Raw genomic sequence first — 21041 nt, forward strand, 5'->3', positions numbered from 1 at the left:
TAACCGCCGGCGCTGTGCGGGTCCCCGACTTCGTGTTGGGGATTTGGTTTGGTTGTCGTCTCATTATGTTCCTATGAAGGTTTCCTCTCCTAAGTTTAAGCCTCGTTTCATTGGTCCGTATAAGATTTCTGAGGTTATCAATCCTGTGTCATTTAGTTTGGCCCTTCCTGCTTCTTTTGCCATCCATAATGTGTTCCATAGGTCATTATTGCGGAGATACGTGGCGCCTGTGGTTCCATTCGTTGATCCTCCTGCCCCGGTGTTGGTTGAGGGGGAGTTGGAGTATGTGGTGGAGAAGATTTTGGATTCTCGTGTTTCGAGACGGAAACTCCAGTACCTGGTTAAGAGGAAGGGTTATGGTCAGGAAGATAATTCCTGGGTTTTTGCCTCTGATGTTCATGCTGCCGATCTGGTTCGTGCCTTTCATTTGGCTCATCCTGGTCGGCCTGGGGGCTCTGGTGAGGGTTCGGTGACCCCTCCTCAAGGGGGGGGTACAGTTGTGAATTCTGTTGTCGGGCTCCCTCCTGTGGTCATGAATGGTACTTCGGCTGGTTCTGTCCATGGACTTCCTCTGGTGGGTGTTTCTGAGTTTCCTTCCACAGGTGACGAGGTTAATTCGTTAGCTGGCTGCTCTATTTAACTCCACTTAGATATTTGCTCCATGCCACCTGTCAATGTTCCAGTATTGGTCTAGTTCACTCCTGGATCGTTCTTGTGACCTGTCTTCCCAGCAGAAGCTAAGTTCCAGCTTGTATTTCTTTGGTTTGCTATTTTTCTGTCCAGCTTGCTATTTTTATTGTTGTCTTGCTTGCTGGAAGCTCTGGGACGCAGAGGGAGCGCCCTCTGCGTGGTCTTTTTGTAGGTTTTTGTGCTGACCGCAAAGTAACCTTTCCTATCCTCGGTCTGTTCAGTAAGTCGGGCCTCACTTTGCTAAATCGATTTCATCTCTGTGTTTGTATTTTCATCTTTACTCACAGTCATTATATGTGGGAAGCTGCCTTTTCCTTTGGGGAATTTTTCTGAGGCAAGGTAGGCTTTATTTTTCTATCTTCAGGGCTATCTAGTTCCTTAGGCTGTGCCGAGTTGCATAGGGAGCGTTAGGCGCAATCCACGGCTATTTCTAGTGTGTTTGATAGGTTTAGGGATTGCGGTCAGCAGAGTTCCCACGTCCCAGAGCTCGTCCTTTATTATCAGTAACTATCAGGTCATAAAGTGTGCTCTTAACCACCAGGTCCATTATTGTCCTGACCACCAGGTCATAACACTGAAGACTTCAGGCAGCCACAGTCCAGGGTACCAGATGACAGGGCAGGCAGGGTATGGCCAGTTTGGAAGCGAATCCAGAGTCCCCATTAGCAGGTAGAGTTAAAAGTCTTCCTCTAGCGCCGTGCTGTTGTAGTCTCTTACTGTCTATGGCTTCACATAAGGTCCTCACAGTTGTTCTCTCTGTCCCCCATATAGGATAGGACATAACCCGTATGAATGGTGACTTGAGCCTTTTTACTGGGACTCTAGCACGCCCCGGGCTCTATAGGAGTCACCGTGCCTCCTGGATATTAAGGCAGATAGGTAACTTGAAGTTCAGCTGTCCTGCCAGTCTCTGATGTAAGTCGTAGAGTCCTTACAACCTTGGTGGTCCGGCTACCAATTATCTGGGCCTCAGAGGGAGGCAGCCTGCTCCTAGCTGGTCTCCCCTGATATCACTCTCCTGTTCTTCACTCTCCTTCACGCTCACTGAACAATGTTTGGCTTTCTGTATGTCTCATTCCAGGAGCTGTAGTGCTACGGACTACACGGCCCCTTCAGACCTTCTGACCCTCTAGACCCTTTACCTGATAAAAGATATCCTTCATCGCTTCCAAACATAACATCACTCTCCCCGTGAGGAAAGCAGTGCTACTGTGACAACCAGGACCCTGGGGTGCCACACTTGCACCTTTGATAACAGTTTGTCTATTGTCATCAGCCCCCCTTGATCGCAGTAATCCACCCACCCGTGGCACCTACCTGTGTGCCGACAGTTTGGAACGTAGAGGCAATGTTATCCCTTCTGCATCCTCCTCTGCTTCCTCCTCCTCTTCTAGCACCACCATCACCATCTCCTCCTGCAGGCTATTCAAAGTCTGCTCCAGCATATAGATGACAGGAATAGTGATGCTGATGATAGCATCATCAGCGCTAACCATCTTAGTGCCATTTCAAAACTGCGCAGAAGGGTGCAGAGGTCCTTAATCTGTGCCCACTCTGTAAACGAGATATGCACCACGACCGTACTGGGTTTCCAAGGCTATACAACATGACATGCGGCATCAAGGCTCGTTGCTGCTGCCACAGTTGCTGCAACATGTGCAGAGTTGAATTCCACCGTGTTGGCACATCGCATATCAATCTGTTAATTGGCATGGACAAAGACCTCTGTATCAATGCATGTCGATGACCTGAGGGGTGCCAATGGTGGAAATGAGCACACAGCTTCTGAGCTTTCTGGAGCAGCTCACCCAGGCCAGGATAGTGTCTGAGAAAATGGCATACCACCAGCTTGAGTACATGAACCGTGCAAGGCAAGTGTGTGGGCTTGCCTCATCATAGGGCCACCACCAGGCTCTCAGCAGAGAGAGTCATTGATCAAACTCAGCCTGGAGAGCTGTCCACAACTCTTCAGCAGTATGACTGTGATCTCCAAGGCATATGAATTTTAACACTGCCTGATTGTGTTGAGCCTGCACTGCTGGAACATGTAACTCATTAAGGCAGTGGTTGAGGGTGCAGTTGGAAGGTGTAGAGAAAATAGAGGAGGAGTCAGTAGCAGTGGAAGAAGTGTTAAATGTATAGGTTTGTCCTGCAAGATTTGTGGATTCCAACACTTGTGAAGCAGCGTCTGGCCCCATAGCCACCCAGTGCCCAGTCAGCGAGATGTAATGCCCTTGGCCATGCTTACTCTTCCAAGTGCCTGGGGTGAAATACATCCTGGCAGACAGAGATTTAGTCAAGGAACAGGTGATGTTGTCTGCAACATGCTGGTATAGTGCAGACACGACTTTCTTAGAAAAGTAATGGTGCCTGGGCAATTGGTACTGGGGGACTGCGACGGACATCAGCTTTCGGAAACCGTTTGTATTACCAGGCAGAAAGGCAGTATTTCCATGGTCAACAGATTTTAGATAGTGGAGTTCAACTTCTTAGCTTTGTCATGCGTAGGAGGAAACAATCTTTTACATGACCACAACTTCAGTACCATGGGATGGCTGCAGTGCTGAGAGAGGCCGGAGTATGATGAACCAGACAAACTGCTGGACAGTGAGAGAGGTGCAGGCGAAATGTTAAGGTGAATTGAGAAAGCTGTGGTGTGCTCATTCTCTGAGATTGGTCAAAAACAGCAGGCATGTCCGCTTCCATTACAATGTAATAATTATATGGGTACTACAGAATCTAATATCATGGGATAAAGCCAGACCGAGAACAAAGTTGCAGCAGAGAATGTTTTTACTCGAAACAGAATTGACACAGATATTTCTGCAATTGCAACAAGGTCTTCAGCTCTATATAGTAAATAGCAAACAGAGCATAATGCAGATATCCCTGCAGTAGTAACAAGGTCCTCAGCACAATAAAGTAAATCACAGCAGACTTAGAGGCGAACAGATATTTAAACAAGAAAGTCCAATAAGGTTATAGTGCGAATGCACACAGTACTTAAAATGGGGAAGTCCAGCAAAACTTGATCACACATGTGCCAGTACTTGTTAGTAGGAGTCCAATAATTAACAGATGATGCGTTGTGTGAATGCAGTCCTGGGAAAGAGAGGATGAGGGGAAAAGAGGGAGAGCGCTATCTAAGCGTAGCAGATGAATAAATATTTCTGGATGCGACAAGCACAACTTGAATCTTGCTCACCTATTGTGGTTGTGCAAAGAGGCACAACACTGGGAAAAGTTTTGCAAACAATGACCACCGAGTAGTGAGTAGAAGAAGCAGGGAGTTCACCAGCAAACCGGTAGAAGCTCAGGAGCCAGCAGCACAAACTACTCAGGCACCTTAGAACACATGACCCGGACTTAAATAATCAGGACAGACAGGAAGTTCCATGACAGGGTGAGATCCAAGACTCCATATTGGATCAGGGCGAACAGGCACCAGGAAAGTCCAGAATCCATACATACAACTGACAGTGGGCTCTAAGTCAGCATGACAGGAGTGGGTAAAGAACTTGAGGTTCTGTACTTGAAGACCTGTGTCTCAATAGTTGGAATGGTAAGAGAGGAGGAAGAAGCAGTAGATGCGATTGATGGGGCGGCTGATGGTTGTTGAGGTCCGCTAGTCTGCATTTTTGCGCAGTGGGATTCCCACAGTAATGCATGTTGATTGCGTATGTGAAGTTTCATATATGTAGCAGTCAAATTATTGCACTTTTTTTTACCTCTACTCAGTTTTCTTTGCAAATTTGTGTGAGGCAGTGAGGGGGATCATATGCAAGGGTTGATATACACTACCGTTGAAAAGTTTAGAGTCACTTAGAAATTTCCTTATTGTTGAAAGAAAAGCACAGTTTTTTCATTGAAGCTATCATTAAATGATTCAGAAATACACTCTATACATTGTTAATGTGGTAAATTACTATACTAGCTGTAAACGTCTGGTTTGTAATGCAATATCTTTATAGGTGTATAGAGGCTCATTTCCAACAACCATTACTCCAGTGTTCTTATGGTACTTTGTGTTTGCTAACTGTGTAAGAAGGCTAATAAATTGTTAGAATACCCTTGAAAACCCTTGTGAAAGTATGTTAGCACAGCTGAAAAAAGTTTGGCTGATTAGAGAGCCTACAAACATGACCTTCATTTGAGCTAGTTGAGAATCTGGAGTATTACATTTGTTGGTTCCATTAAACTCTCATAATGGCCAGAAAAAAAGAACTTTCATGTGAAACTCAACAGTCTATTTTGTTCTTAGAAATGAAGGCTATTCTATGCGAGCAATTGCCAAGAAACTGAAGATTTCCTATAGCGGTGTGTACTACTCCCTTCAGAGGAGAGCACAAACAAGCTCTAACCAGAGTAGAAAGAGAAGTGAGAGGCCCCGCTGCACAACAGAGCAACAAGACAAGTACATTAGAGTCTGTAGTTTGAGAAATCGATGCCTCACAGGTCCTCAACTGGCAGCTTCATTAAATAGTACATGCAAAACGCCAGTGTCAATGTCTACCGTGAAGGGGCGACTCCGGGATGCTGGCCTTCAGGGCAGAGTGGCAAAGAAAAAGCCATATCTGAGACTGGATAATAAAAGTAAAAGATTAATATGGGCAAAAGAAAACAGACATTGCACAGAGGAAGACTGGAAAAAAGTGTTATGGACAGACAAATTCAGGTTTGTGGGCAGCACGGTGGCGCAGTGGATAGCACAGAAGCCTTGCAGCGCTGGAGTCCTGGCTTCAAACCCCACCAAGGACAACATCTGCAAACAGTTTGTATGTTCTCTCCGTGTTTGCGTGGGTTTCCTCCGGGTACTCCGGTTTCCTCCCACATTCCAAAGACATATTGATAGGGAATTTAGATTGTGAGCCCCATTGGGGACAGCGATTATAATGTGTGCAAACTGTAAAGCGCTGCGGAATATGTTAGCGCTATATAAAAATAAAGATTATTTTTTATTTAAGTTTGAGGTGTTTGGATCACACAGAAGAACATTTGTGAGATGCCAAACAACTTAAAAGATGCTGGAAGTGTGCCTGATGCCATCTGTCAAGAATGGTGGAGGTAATGTGATGTTCTGGGGTTGCAGTGTTGCTGGTAAAGTGGGAGATTTGTACTAGGTAAAAGGGCGCTGCATGTCGGTGATCAGGCCTGCAACGCTGCAGCCCAAGCCTGCTGACAAGGGGAAAATAATAAGACAGTTGGCGGTTTTTCAAGCGCAACAGCAAAAGTTGCAGTTTCAGCAGCAGCTACAGTAGCAGCAGCAAACTAAAAATTTTATCTTGCAACAGACTGGGTCTCTGCATGAGACGTACTCTCCAGCGACAACGGTCCAGTCAGAGGCACGGTACAAAGTCCTGTCAGCAGTGAGGAAGATGGGTCCTGAGGACGACGTGGAAGTTTTTCCTCACCATCTTCGAGCGCACAGCAGAGCGGGAGAGCTTGGTGTGTTCACAGTGGGCTGAAGCGGTGGCCCACTTCCAGATGGGAGATGCCCAGAAAGCCCCACCAACCCTGACAAAGGTCCACAACCCTCTGTTGGGGCTAATCAGAACTGAGCCCGAACTGAGGGGGTAATCCAGAGTAAGGGTGACAAAAGTCCTGTTTCCCCTAAATCGGCCCAAAGGCTCAGTCATGCCATAGCTATTAAGTGTTGGTGGTGCCAAGGGCCCAGACATGTGACTGCCAACTGCCCCCTAACAGTTGAATCCATGCACTGTTGGTATACTCACCAAGTATCTATGTACTCCCAGCCCATCTGCACCGCAACTACAGTCACTGTCGACAGCGAACCCCAATTGTGCCAGGTACTTGTCAAAAGGTACCAAACGGAGGGTCTCTTGGACTTGGGGAGCTAAGTGACTATGGTCAATGGGTCTCTTGTTGCCAGGGACAACCCCAATGGATTGAAAGTGGGGTGGTGCATATACATGGGGAACGCCGAAAGTACCCGACTGTGAAGGTTATTTTTTCCACAGCATGTGGAGAAATAAAACATGTGGTGGGAGTGGTGAAAACCCTTCCATTTGGGACGGTGTTTGGAAGTTACTTTCCCCTGTTCTGGTCCCTGTGGGAGACCAGGGTTAACCCTCCCAAGGTAAATGTTATTCTGAGTCAGGGATACCTGCTGTAGGGGTCACCACTCTAGGGACAGAGTAACCCCAATAGGTTTTCCATAAGGGTATTGGCAGGAGACATCGAGGAGACCCCACCAATCCCCGAGCTGGAAGTGTCCCCTGGTAAGTTCAGGACAGCTCAGCTCCAGGATCCCATTCTGACCTGGGCACGGAAAATATTAATCGAGGTAAATGGGGTGGCTTAGCAACCGGGAGCGGAGACAATGTTCCCATGTATGATGATCAACCAGAAGTTATTATACAGGGTTGATAAAATCCAAGATGAGGTGGTAAAACAACTGGTAGTGCCCCAATCCTACCGTCGGCCGGTACTCGACATGGTTCACACCTATATGCTGGGAGGGCATTTAGGGGCCAAAAAGGCTCAGGAATGCATACTGTGGCATTTTTTTGACCAGGGGTCTACACTGAACTCCAGAGGTACAGTAATACGTGTCCAAAGTGCTAACTAACCTCACTCACTGCAAACTACCGGAGTCCATTGGTGCCTCTGCCCGTTATAGAAGTACATTTTGAGTGGATTGCGATGGATCTGGTAGGGCCAATAATAAAATCTGCCCGGGACCACCAACACATATTAGTAACATAAACATAGTAACATAGTTAGTAAGGCCGAAAAAAGACATTTGTCCATCCAGTTCAGCCTATATTCCATCATAATAAATCCCCAGATCTACGTCCTTCTACAGAACCTAATTGTATGATACAATATTGTTCTGCTCCAGGAAGACATCCAGGCCTCTCTTGAACCCCTCGACTGAGTTCGCCATCACCACTATGACGTAGTCATAGACTATGTCACTAGGTACCCGGAGGCCATTCCACTTCAGCACACCTTGGCTAAGCTTATCACCCGGGAGTTGTTTGCCATGTTCTGTCGCCTTGGGCTACCAAAGGAGATCCTCACTGATCAGAGGATTCCTTTCATGTCCAAGGTGATGAAGGAACTATGGTGGCTCCTCAAGATAAAACAGTTGTGCATGTCAGTGTACCACCCTCAGACTGATGGACTAGTCGAGTGCTTCAACAAAACCCTTGAATCCATGTTGAAGAAGGTAGTCTCCAAGGATGGAAGGGATTGGGACATGCTGTTGCTCTACATGATGTTCACCATTTGCGAGGTACCCCAGGCTTCCACTGGATTTTCACCCTTTGAGCTACTGTATGGCAGGCATCCTAGAGGTCTGCTGGACGTAGCCAAAGAGAAGTGGGAGCAGGAACCTACACCACAAAAGAGTGTAATTGAGCATGTGGCCAATAAGCAGAACTAAATTGAAGTGGTCATGCCTATTGTAAAAGAGCATTTGGTGGATGCTCAGGCAGTGCAAGGCCGTGTATATAGCAAAAAGGCCACTGCCCGCTCCATTAAAGCAGGAGACCGGATGTTGGTTTTGGCTCCCAACACTGAAAGAAAGCTTATGGCCACATGGCAAGGGCCGTATGAACTTCGGGAAAAAGTGGGGGAAGTAAACTACCGAGTTCAATAGCCCAGGGAAAGGAAACCCCAACAGTTGTATCACGTTAATTTGTTAAAAGCGTGGAAGGACAGGGAGTGTTTTTGCTTACGGAGGTGACTTCTGACATGTCATCTGGGGACTCTCCGATGTCCGGGAGGAGAACGAGTGAGAGGTAAAGATAGGAGACACCCTCTTGAAACCGTAACGGCGAGAGGTGCAGAAATTGGTACAGGAGAATATGGATGTATTCTCGGACTTACCCGGTCATTCCTCTGTCATCCAGCAAGACAATGTAACCAAGCCTCATATAAGGGTATGAATGAAACTGTACTGTGTGCCTGAGGCTCAGAGACAAGCCATTGTGAGTGAGATAAAACAAATGCTCCCTCTGGGGAGTAATCGAGGAAGCCCAGAGTGACTGAGTTAGCCCAATTGTGGTAATCCCGAAGCCGGAGGGATCATTACAATTCTGTAATGACTTCCGCAAATGAAATGATGTGTCCAAGTTTGACTTGTACCCAATGCCCCTGGTGGATGACCTGATCAAGCGATTGGGTCCGGCCCAGTACTTTACCATGCTCGATCTGACCAAGGGTTATTGGCAGGTGCCTCTTACGGAGTCGGCAATGGAAAAGGTCACCTTCATAACACCGGAGGGTCTGTACCACTATGTCATCCTGCGCTTTGGACTACATGGGGCCCCAGCCATATTCCAGAGGCTGATGAACATAGTGCTGGAACCCCACTGGAAGTATGCATCTGCGTACTTGGATGACATCATCATCTTTAGTACTGACTGGCATACCCACTTGTCCCAGGTGCAAGCAGTAGTAAGGTTCGCTCAGAACCGCAGGCTTCACGGCAAATCCCAAGAAATGTGCGGTAGGGCTCATGGAAGCCCAGTACTTGGGATACATGATAGGCTGTGGGGTTATCAAACCCAAAGAAACCCAAAGAAATAAAATCGAGGCCATTCAGAACTGGCCCCGACCTGTTACCACCAAACAGGTGAGAGCATTTCTCAGAATTGTTGGGTAGTACTAGAAGTTTATACCTAGTTTTTCGGGGAGAACAACACCCTTACCGATTTCCTCAAGGGAAAGTAGTTGGTCATGGTTTGGTGGAATCCCCAGGCAGAGGAAGCGTACCAATCCATGATGGTAGTGCTGTGCGTACAGCCCATCCTCATTAGCCCCAACTTCCAGAAACACTTCATCGTACAGATGGTGCTTCCAACATGGGCCTAGGAGTGGTCTTGTTGCAAGAGGTGAACAGGCGAACATCCAGTCACCTACCTAAATAGGACACTCACCCCGAGAAAAATTATAGCATAGTGGAGAAGGAGTGCCTTGCCATTAAGTGGGCCTTGGAGTCCCTATGTTATTATTTACTTGGTCGACCATTTCATTTGGTGACAGATCATTCACCCTTGGTATGGATGAGAAAGGCCAATGAGAGAAATGCTTGGATCACCAGATGGTTTCTATCCCTGCAGAATTTAAATTTCATCGTTGAACATCGGGTGTGGAAATCTCAGGGAAATGCAGATGCCTTGTCATGGGCCCCCTGTATGGTGTCAAGTGTTCAACACCACAAGTTTGAACAGAGGGGGAGGATGTATGAGGCAGTGAGGGAGATCATATGTGAGGGTTGATATATATCCCTCAGGATGCGAACGGAGTCCTATTAGACCCGCTGGAGTGCCTTGTGTCCACAGCAGGACACCTGTGAGTCACAAGGCAAAGTAAAAGTAAGTGTGGACCTGATCAAGTTATTTGACCAATCCAATGTTCAGGAAAACCCGGTAAGGGCATTTATTGTTGAAGTGAACAATAGGATGGTAATGGGGTAGTCCGCTTCCTCCAAGCCAGGTCTTACAGTTGGCCCATGTCCACAGATTCCAGTAAAAATAACATGCAGTATAGGGTTTGAGTGTGTCAGTGTTTGTTTGCAAGTAGCAGAACTCTACAGTGACTCTACAGCATCCAGTCTGTGTGAACTAACACAGAGCCAAGAGCTGCAAACTCCTGGCACCCAACAGCGTGATATGGTGGTGCAGTAGCCTTCGTCAACTGGTCTCAAGTGCGGACTGTTGTGACGCCCCGGCTGCAATCCAGAGGATACTGTATGCTGTGCATGTGTGAGTTGTTTGGACTTTAAACACGTTTGCTGTGAATTTTCCTGTGGTCCCTGCCTATCTGTCAAACTGCACCAACCCCGATGCATTACAGTTGGCAGAAGTCTGTTGGCTAATCCTTTGCAGTGTCAAAAAACGCCCAGGCTAGGCAACCTTTGCCACCCCTGCGAGCTGCAGACCCTTGGATGCTGCTAGTCACAGTCATAGTTGTAACTGAAGTTCAAGAAAAGCACATCCAGCCCATGAATGGCAGCGCTTCCCAGGACTCACATTCAAAGATGATATTTCATATTTTTTTATTTCATAACTTAAAATAGAAGAGATACAACGCGTTTCGGATACAGTATATATCCTTCTTCAGGTATCATAAAAACACAGTACAAATCTTACTAGTATAAAATTCAATTACACTTATATATAGTATCACACCTTTTATCCCAGTCTCAGAAACTTGATTTGGGGTGTGGACCAAGTTCAGGAAAACACCCACTGATTGATACAGCCTTGTTAACATTGATGCAAGAAAGAGAGAGAAAAAAAAATAATAAAAATAAATAAAAAAATAAAAAAAAATATCAAAGGGAAAAAAAAAAAAACACAAGAAGAAAAAAAAAAAATCACAAGAAAAAAAAAAAAAAATCCTCTAAACTCTCTCTATGATATCATTCAATCCATTTGGAAATAATGTTCCCAAACGATATATCCAAAACGTTTCTTTCCTGTTTAAAAGAGCATTCCTGTTTGCAACTCCAGAGGGTATCTGCTCCACTGGAGTTACTTTTATGTTAAAAATTTTATTATGTTTAAGTAGTAGATGCCTTGAGAGACTATGTTTTAAAAAGCCATTTTTTGCTCTATTTCTGTGGCCATTAATGCGGGACCGCAGTGTCTGTACAGTGCGTCCCACATACTGCAAACCACAACTGCATGTGATGACATATACAACATGATCACTACTACAGGTGAGTCTTTGTGAGATTTCAAAGACATCACCAGTATTATTGCATTTAATAGTTTTAGCCCCATGATCTAGGATCCCACAGGTGCAACATTTTTTGGAGTTACATTTAAAAACTCCGGTGCCTTGAAGAACTCCACATAAAGTTTGATCCTTATTTTTATAAATGTTTTTTCTTTTTGGATCCAACTGTTTTTTTAATTTACTGGGGGCCACCAAATTTTTCAAAGTTTTACCCCTTCTATATGTAATCCCTGGTTTATCAGGGAGATGTTTTCCCAAGACAGGGTCACGCTTCAAGATGTACCAATATTTAGAAAGCACAGTTCTTATGATTTTATTGCCCCTATTGAATGTTGTCACAAAATTCAATTTCCAGCGATCATCACTTTTTTCCTTACCAGTAGTCAAAGTGTCCCCCTTCCTGGTTTTTCCTTTTAAACATTCTTCCTGTGTTTTTATTTTGTTGTTCCTATATGCACCATTTATCAAATTTTTCGGGTATCTTTTTTCTTTAAATTTTCTTTTTAAAATTTTAGACTGAGCTACATAATCAGATTCTCTCGTACAATTCTTTCTGATGCGATAAAATTGGCTGTGGGGTATATTAACCTTCCACTTCTTGTAATGTGCACTATTGAAATCTAAAAAGCCATTTGAATCCACTTTTTTGAAGTGGGATTTCGTGATGATTTTTTTACCACTATGGCTGATCTCTAAATCAAGAAATACCATTTTTTCTTTATTAATTTGTGATGTAAAGGTAATCCCCCAGGTGTTATTATTGAGCTCCTTTATGAATTGTGCTGCTTCCTCCTCTGTCCCCTTCCATATGATAATCAGATCATCTATGAAGCGCTTATAAAGCCTTATTTTGTCATAGAAAACAGGCTTAGAAAGTGACAATGAGGACTCGAATCGCCCCATGAATAAGTTTGCGAAAGTCGCGCCAAGTTTCGCAAACTTATTCATGGGGCGATTCGAGTCCTCATCGTCACTTTCTAAGCCTGTTTTCTATGACAAAATAAGGCTTTATAAGCGCTTCATAGATGATCTGATTATCATATGGAAGGGGACAGAGGAGGAAGCAGCACAATTCATAAAGGAGCTCAATAATAACACCTGGGGGATTACCTTTACATCACAAATTAATAAAGAAAAAATGGTATTTCTTGATTTAGAGATCAGCCATAGTGGTAAAAAAATCATCACGAAATCCCACTTCAAAAAAGTGGATTCAAATGGCTTTTTAGATTTCAATAGTGCACATTACAAGAAGTGGAAGGTTAATATACCCCACAGCCAATTTTATCGCATCAGAAAGAATTGTACGAGAGAATCTGATTATGTAGCTCAGTCTAAAATTTTAAAAAGAAAATTTAAAGAAAAAAGATACCCGAAAAATTTGATAAATGGTGCATATAGGAACAACAAAATAAAAACACAGGAAGAATGTTTAAAAGGAAAAACCAGGAAGGGGGACACTTTGACTACTGGTAAGGAAAAAAGTAAATGATCGCTGGAAATTGAATTTTGTGACAACATTCAATAGGGGCAATAAAATCATAAGAACTGTGCTTTCTAAATATTGGTACATCTTGAAGCGTGACCCTGTCTTGGGAAAACATCTCCCTGATAAACCAGGGATTACATATAGAAGGGGTAAAACTTTGAAAAATTTGGTGGCCCCCAGTAAATTAAAAAAACAGTTGGATCCAAAAAGAAAAAACATTTATAAAAATAAGGATCAAACTTTATGTGGAGTTCTTCAAGGCACCGGAGTTTTTAAATGTAACTCCAAAAAATGTTGCACCTGTGGGATCCTAGATCATGGGGCTAAAACTATTAAATGCAATAATACTGGTGATGTCTTTGAAATCTCACAAAGACTCACCTGTAGTAGTGATCATGTTGTATATGTCATCACATGCAGTTGTGGTTTGCAGTATGTGGGACGCACTGTACAGACACTGCGGTCCCGCATTAATGGCCACAGAAATAGAGCAAAAAATGGCTTTTTAAAACATAGTCTCTCAAGGCATCTACTACTTAAACATAATAAAATTTTTAACATAAAATTAACTCCAGTGGAGCAGATACCCTCTGGAGTTGCAAACAGGAATGCTCTTTTAAACAGGAAAGAAACGTTTTGGATATATCGTTTGGGAACATTATTTCCAAATGGATTGAATGATATCATAAAGAGAGTTTAGAGGATTTTTTTTTTTTTTTCCTTGTGATTTTTTTTTTTCTTCTTGTGTTTTTTTTTTTTTTTCCCTTTGATATATTTTTTTTATTTTTTTATTTATTTTTATTATTTTTTTTTCTCTCTCTTTCTTGCATCAATGTTAACAAGGCTGTATCAATCAGTGGGTGTTTTCCTGAACTTGGTCCACACCCCAAATCAAGTTTCTGAGACTGGGATAAAAGGTGTGATACTATATATAAGTGTAATTGAATTTTATACTAGTAGGATTTGTACTGTGTTTTTATGATACCTGAAGAAGGATATATACTGTATCCGAAACGCGTTGTATCTCTTCTATTTTAAGTTATGAAATAAAAAAATATGAAATATCATCTTTGAATGTGAGTCCTGGGAAGCGCTGCCATTCATGGGCTGGATGTGCTTTTCTTGAACTACTCATCCTGTGTGAGCCTTACTCTGGCTCTCTCACTTGGATCCACCCGAGGCAAGCTGCAAGCCCTGTATATTGAAAAGTATCTCAGAGGGAATTTGGAGGATACACGATCTAAAGCCATTTTAGTCTTTTATCAGGTGAGTGCATAAAATTGTGCACCCTTTAAAGACTATAATATTGTGTTTACGCACTTAGGGCGCCGCGATTTGTCTGTTCTTCTCTCCCAAACAGGGTTTTTTTGTATAGTTGTAACTGAGGATTCATTGCTCATCGTGGCTGCATCACTACGTGTCTGTGATGCACAGTGCAATGTAACCACTTCGTTTTCCTCCTCAGATGACCTACTCAGCTGTGTGCCCCTATGTTAACATAGTAACATAGTAACATAGTTAGTAAGGCCGAAAAAAGACATTTGTCCATCCAGTTCAGCCTATATTCCATCATAATAAATCCCCAGATCTACGTCCTTCTACAGAACCTAATAATTGTATGATACAATATTATTCTGCTCCAGGAAGACATCCAGGCCTCTCTTGAACCCTTCGATTGAGTTCGCCATCACCACCTCCTCAGGCAAGCAATTCCAGATTCTCACTGCCCTAACAGTAAAGAATCCTCTTCTATGTTGGTGGAAAAACCTTCTCTCCTCCAGACGCAAAGAATGCCCCCTTGTGCCCGTCACCTTCCTTGGTATAAACAGATCCTCAGCGAGATATTGGTATTGTCCCCTTATATACTTATACATGGTTATTAGATCGCCCCTCAGTCGTCTTTTTTGTAGACTAAATAATCCTAATTTCGCTAATCTATCTGGGTATTTTAGTTCTCCCATCCCCTTTATTAATTTTGTTGCCCTCCTTTGCCAACTTGGATCTAACACCTCATCATCATCCTCTGTTTTATCACATTCCTTGCCCTTGGAGTTGCCCTCTTCTTCCTGCCCTCATAGCATAGTACAGTTCACGTGAGCCTGAGATATCTAAGTCTTATCCTGATCACCTTACCCCCAGGTTAACTTCTGATGACATGGGTCAGGATAATGTTCGGACCTTACTTCGTCCTTCCCCAGATCCAAGCTAAAACATTTTGGGCATTGGTGCAGATTTCCTCCTCTAGATTCTGTGAAGCTTTTGAGTAAACGTTTGATGACCATTGCATAGAATGTGTGAACAGCTCTTCAGACTTACCCATCTGTGGTTCTGTACAGTCAGTTGTATGGTTGGAGAGTTGGGACATGGGGGGAAGCAAGGGGACTTTGGGTGCCACCCCTGTGGACTGTACTGGGTGTGATGTTGAGGTGGAGGAAGAGGATGAGATGCCATTTGAAGCTGAGCTTGCCATCCACTCAAGCATATGCTCTTTCTGGGCCTCATCAACAAGGCATATCGCTGTGCATCTGCCAAATGAAGGTAGTGGAGTAGCTCGTCCAGTAACAAAAGTTGTCAGATGTCTTTGCATAGAACGTGACGTTGTAGGTTCAATAGTGCTTTCACTAACCTTACCACCTTCCCCACGTACACCTTTAACACCAAGCCTAATTCCCCTACCCAGGCCTTGCTTTTTGCCAGACATGTTGCTCAGATAGTGTAGTAGGAACACAGTATTTGCAACAAAAAATTGGATTTTAAACTTTTCCCCACCTATGCAAACAGCTGAATTTCAGCGGCCGTAAATTCTAAGGTGAAATATGGCCTTCTGTATCGCATTAGTCACAGAAGAAATAATTGAGTGTGGATGAGGCCTGTATGACAAAGAAGATATGCAACAAAGAATTTGAAAGTCAGGTACTCTACTGTATGACATTAAGAGTAAAGATAGGTAGGGATAACATAAGCCTGCAAATGGAATTGTGTGGGACACACCAATGCTAGAAAGCAAACAACCACTAACAAAATTGTGCAATAGAGTCCAAAGAATAATTTTAAATAGCTTTATTAATTATAAATAAATAGACAAAAGGTTCCTAGACAATAATGGGTTAAAATTGCCGACAAGCTGTATGGAGCGCATGGAGTCAAACAGTTTGACTCCATGCGCTCCATACAGCTTGTCGGCAATTTTAACTCATTATTGTCTAGGAACCTTTTGTCTATTTATTTATAATTAATAAAGCTATTTCAAATTATTCTTTGGACTCTATTGCACCATTTTTTTAGTGGTTATTTGTATGACACTAAGAACGGAAGAATTTTTTTTGGCCTCTGGATCAGGTCTATAACACACTAGATGCTACAAACTATTTTAAAGTCATGTCCCCTTCTGTGTGACGTTAGGAACACAAGAACTTTTTGTGGCCTCTGGATCAGGTCCCTATAACACACTAGATGTTATAAACTATTTTAAAGTCAGACCCCCACTGTATGACACTAGGAACAGAATTTTTTTTTCGTGGCCTCTGGATCACGCCTCTATAACACACTAGATGCTGCAAATTATTTTAAAGTCCCCTACTGTATGACACTTAGCAACAGAAAACATGTTTTGGTTACATGCATTAGATCTGCAGACAGCTTAATTTCAACCCAACAAAATGACAAAGCGTGATACGGCGAGCTGCCCAACTTTTTGCAACTGAAAAATTATTTTAAAAAATTATAATTTTTTTTAATGTGCCTTAGGTCTGCAGACAGTTTACTATCACCACAGCACTAAAGGTGGGATACAGCAGGCTGTTTCCCATTTAGCTAGTGAAATAATATTATTTTGATTGCCATACTTGTTCATTGAGTACAATAGAAGCAGTGCACAACACACTTATAGAACATGTGACCTGCCTGGCTTTGTCTGTGGACCTCAGTAATGGCCAAAAAAAATGCTGGGAGGGAAACTGCTAGCTACACTATCTGACTGATATACAACGACCTTGCTAACTAGCTAAAATTTTGTTGCTAACAAGATTCCGTGAACATTATTGATCTATTTCCTCAGGAAAAGGTTCCCAGCGATTAATAAATCATATAGAATTTTTCATAATTCCGACCCTGAGACCCTGAGCTTTGCAGGGCTTGAAATAGAATCCTGGAAGAGGAAGCAAATGATTTGTTATTGAAACAAGAGGCCAAATTAATTCTTAAAACTCAGGTTCAGGGCCCCATAGGTCTGAATGATAAGACTGATTTGTAAATATTTTTGTGATATCCTTGGGGAAATTTTTTTACTTATGTTGCAAAAAAATGTTTTTGTTATGTTGAAAAAATGTTTTGGATGTTGCAAAAAAAAAGTTCTTTTTTCTTATGTTGCAATAACTGTAAAAGTTAAATGCTGTTGTATGTGATAATTCACAATAATGATTTTTAGTTATTTTATTTTGTTTGATTGTTCACTTTTTCATGTATGTAGTTAAATCACATGTTCAGCCTCTTTAAAGGAAGAATTAGTCATTCACCAGGACCCGTTGAAGCGTGGTAACGCGAAACGGCTGTCGTCCTCTTTCCTCTCTCCCTGCACGCCTCTGCCCGCTGATGCACCTTACCATCTAAGCTGACAGTCACGAAATAAAGGACTTTTCATTCAAGCTGCCATGGTGAGTGCCGCATACTTTTTTCTGAATCATTCTTAATTTGCTGGGACTCCCTGAGCACCAAAGCCTGCCTGGAACATCGGGCCCACCTGTCTCTTTTATCCTAGTGGCTGATCAGGGATGAGGGCTTGCCACCAATATAATGAGCCATTTTGCAAGGTCTAGTTTGTACACTTGAAGGCGTGTGTTCAATTTCCACCTTTGATATTGAGAGCAAAGTGGTGTATGTTCATCAAAACCATTCAGACGAAGCCAGAGAACATCTAGTCCATTTTAAAGGATGTTGTCTTGCATAACTATTGTAGTATCTGTGATTCTGGTGTGGATGATGTCCAACATAATCAACCTTCTGTTTTGGCTACTCCTGTCATCGGGATGCCTTACCACATGGATACCCACTGGACTATGCATCTGCGTCTTGTTGGCTCATTTCTTTATGTCCTCTGAAAACTAAAAAAAACCCAGTGGCCAGTTTCAAAATTGAAATATGTAAAATATTTATCTTTTATGCAAATTGTGATATGTAAAAAGAAACATTGCCAAAAATGAAAAAGTTACCACAAAGGCTTGTTTTAACTAGTTTGTAATTTTCTGATGGTAGCTTTCCTTTAATGATCCCAAAGACCCTCATTCACTAGACAGAGGTCTAATATTCTTTTGGACTCAGTCGTGCTGATATGCGGAGAGTGAGGAGAGAGCCCCTATATGGGGGCACAATATATGGGCCCTTTGCCGCTCATTAGCTCATCATAATGCACCAATCCATCTGCTTTGAAGGTGGGAGGGTGGCCCTTTACATCTTTTGCTCCTATACCCTGGGCAGTTTGAACCAATGATATGTCCAGCCCTGCGATATGCACACTGTTTTTTTTAAAGAGATATTCAGGACTTTAAAGAACAATACACCTAAGCACTAAAAGACATGTAGCTGCTAAGAGAGCAACTACCTAACTGTTGTACTCGGTGTCGGTCATTTACTGCTCCTGATGGAAATTCAGTTGCTCCCCATCAACTGAACAGTGGTTTCTCTTCCTGCTGACAGGGTAGAACTATTGGCGTCATGATGATTGACAGCTGTCTTCCCCCAATTAGGCAGAAGAATGCTGGCTGTCAATCAGCATGACACCAGTACTCCCGTCCTTTTAACAGGAAAAGAAATAGCTGCTCTGTTGAAATAACATTAGTGGAAGTCTGTGACCGCTCTGTGATGGCAGAGAATAACGCCGGGCACAACAGGCAGGTAGGTAGCAGCTACTTGCCTGTTAGTGCTTAGGCACAGATTTTTCTAAAGTCCTGGATATACCCTTTAACAAAATAAGAAAGTACAACATTACTTTATTATATACAGGTGTAAGGAGGTGAAACACAAGAAGAGTCTGGGGGCGGTTACCTTCTGGGCTCTGTGCCTGGAACCATTGAGCTGCGCTACAGGTTCCCCAGGGGGCAGACTTAGAGACTGGGATAGGAACGAAGTCGGGCAGAGAGCGGGAAAGGCACGTGCGCAAGGAAGAGAGCAGCGTGAGCAGCGGTCAGAGCAGGGTGCAGCTGCGCTCCGGGAAAGAGAGAGAGAGCTCTCGGTCAGAGGACAAATACAGGGAGATTGCCCAGAAAGACTGCATCTTGTGAGTACATTAAAGCGGACTCTGCTGTGACTGGAGAGGGGCGCTTTGAGACCAGTGTAGAGACATTGGCCTGTGCAGAGAGTGCGACCCCCTGGTACCCGCGGTATCAGTACAGAGACTGTGATTCCTGGTGAGAGACTTAACAGTGCAGAGCCCCTGATTCCTGGTGAGAGATTTGATAACAGACTGACCATCGTTTTCCCAGGATAGGCTGTGATGTAAAAGCAAAAGACTCAGAGCCTGTGCATATCACATTGACTCCCGAAACCCCAGGCAGCGGGCTCCTAGAGACTACTCAGCCCACGGACAACAGAGGGACGACAAGTGCCGCTGTTTCTCGGTGCCTACGTTGGAGAAGACGACCCTTCAAGCAAGTCCTCATCAGACTGATAAGTGTTCTTTTCTCAAGAAATCTTGCTTACTTCTGTTACATTGTTTGACTCCCATATTTTTGCACTGTTTTATTGCTAGTTATTTTCCATTGCTTCCTCCCTGCGAGGAGAACCTGATTCCTGTTATTAAACCCCTCAACTGTTGGTCTGTCTGTTCCGTGGTGACATACTCAGTACCTGCATACTATTACACAGGGACAACTAATAAAAATGTATACACTATGATATATAATTTTGTTTGCATTAAACTCCTGTGGTTGATGAATATCACAGCATCCATCCACACTGTGGCAGTGTCAAGTATATATCTTTTAAAAATAAATGCCCAACAGTGGCCGCAAACGTTGTGTGCACCTAGCCTTATAACATGATTTTAATCAGTCTACTTTATTTTTCATTGATGTAATGGAGCAGGCATAAATGTGCACACTTCTCTAAATCTCTTTCTTCATAAATCTGCTTCTATCTACATTTTATTCTAATGTAATTAATTTGTTCTCTATACTAGGAATCAGCAAGCAATGAAATTTATCATAATTATAATATAAACAAAAATTATTTTTCATAAGTGATGTTCTGCTAATGGATGAGGATCCACATAATCCTCACAGCAAATTACCTCTAATCCGGTTTGTCTGGTGCTGTGTTACCTATGGGAAATAATTGCAATCCCTTTTCTGTGCTTTCTGAGTGTTCACAAGGGTTTTGCCAATATGTTTTAATCCCATCATTTATCTTTGTCAACTAAGGACAAAAATAATGCACAGACGAGTAAACACGAGAAGGCAGAAGGACAGGCCAGCATTATAAATATTGGAAATCAGGTGCTTTGAAAGTTACCCATATTTCTACCGCCCACATGAAAATAATTCCCCTGAAAATATTCTACTCAGAAGAAAGTGGGAATTTAAATATTGTGAGAGAGTCACTGATAATGTAATAGAGGGGATATATGTTTCACTACACCTAATGGCATCACTGATATAAAATCCAGAGTTTTATTTTCCTCCAGCACAGTAAGTGTTGCGAGGGTTAAGTTAATGTGTTATGGGCTGATTTTTAGAGGGACAGTGTTTGTTCTGCCACTATTTAGTTTTGTTTTCCTGTCTTGCCCAGATGGCTGTATTTTCTTTACCACACCTTGGTTTATGCTTCCTACAATAAACCCAAGGAAGTTCTTAAAGACGCAGTGTACCCATATCTACTTCTGCGTGCAGCCGAGTGAGCCGCTCTGACACAATATCTATAAATTAATTTCTGCAGAATATAATTGTAAAACAGAACAACATAAGCAATGCATTGTGAGAAATCTGAGGTGTTTTCTATTTTTATAATTTTGCTTTAACCCCTTCACGACATGCCCATACTAGTACGGCGCATATCGTGTCTCCCGCTTTGATGTGGGCTCCGCATCAAAGTCGTGACACCTCAGCTGTTATGTACAGCTGACATGTGCACGCAATAGCGGCAGGTGGAATCGCGATCC

The sequence above is a fragment of the Ranitomeya imitator genome, chromosome 5 (genome assembly GCF_032444005.1).
Source record: "Ranitomeya imitator isolate aRanImi1 chromosome 5, aRanImi1.pri, whole genome shotgun sequence".
Lineage (NCBI taxonomy): Eukaryota > Metazoa > Chordata > Amphibia > Anura > Dendrobatidae > Ranitomeya > Ranitomeya imitator.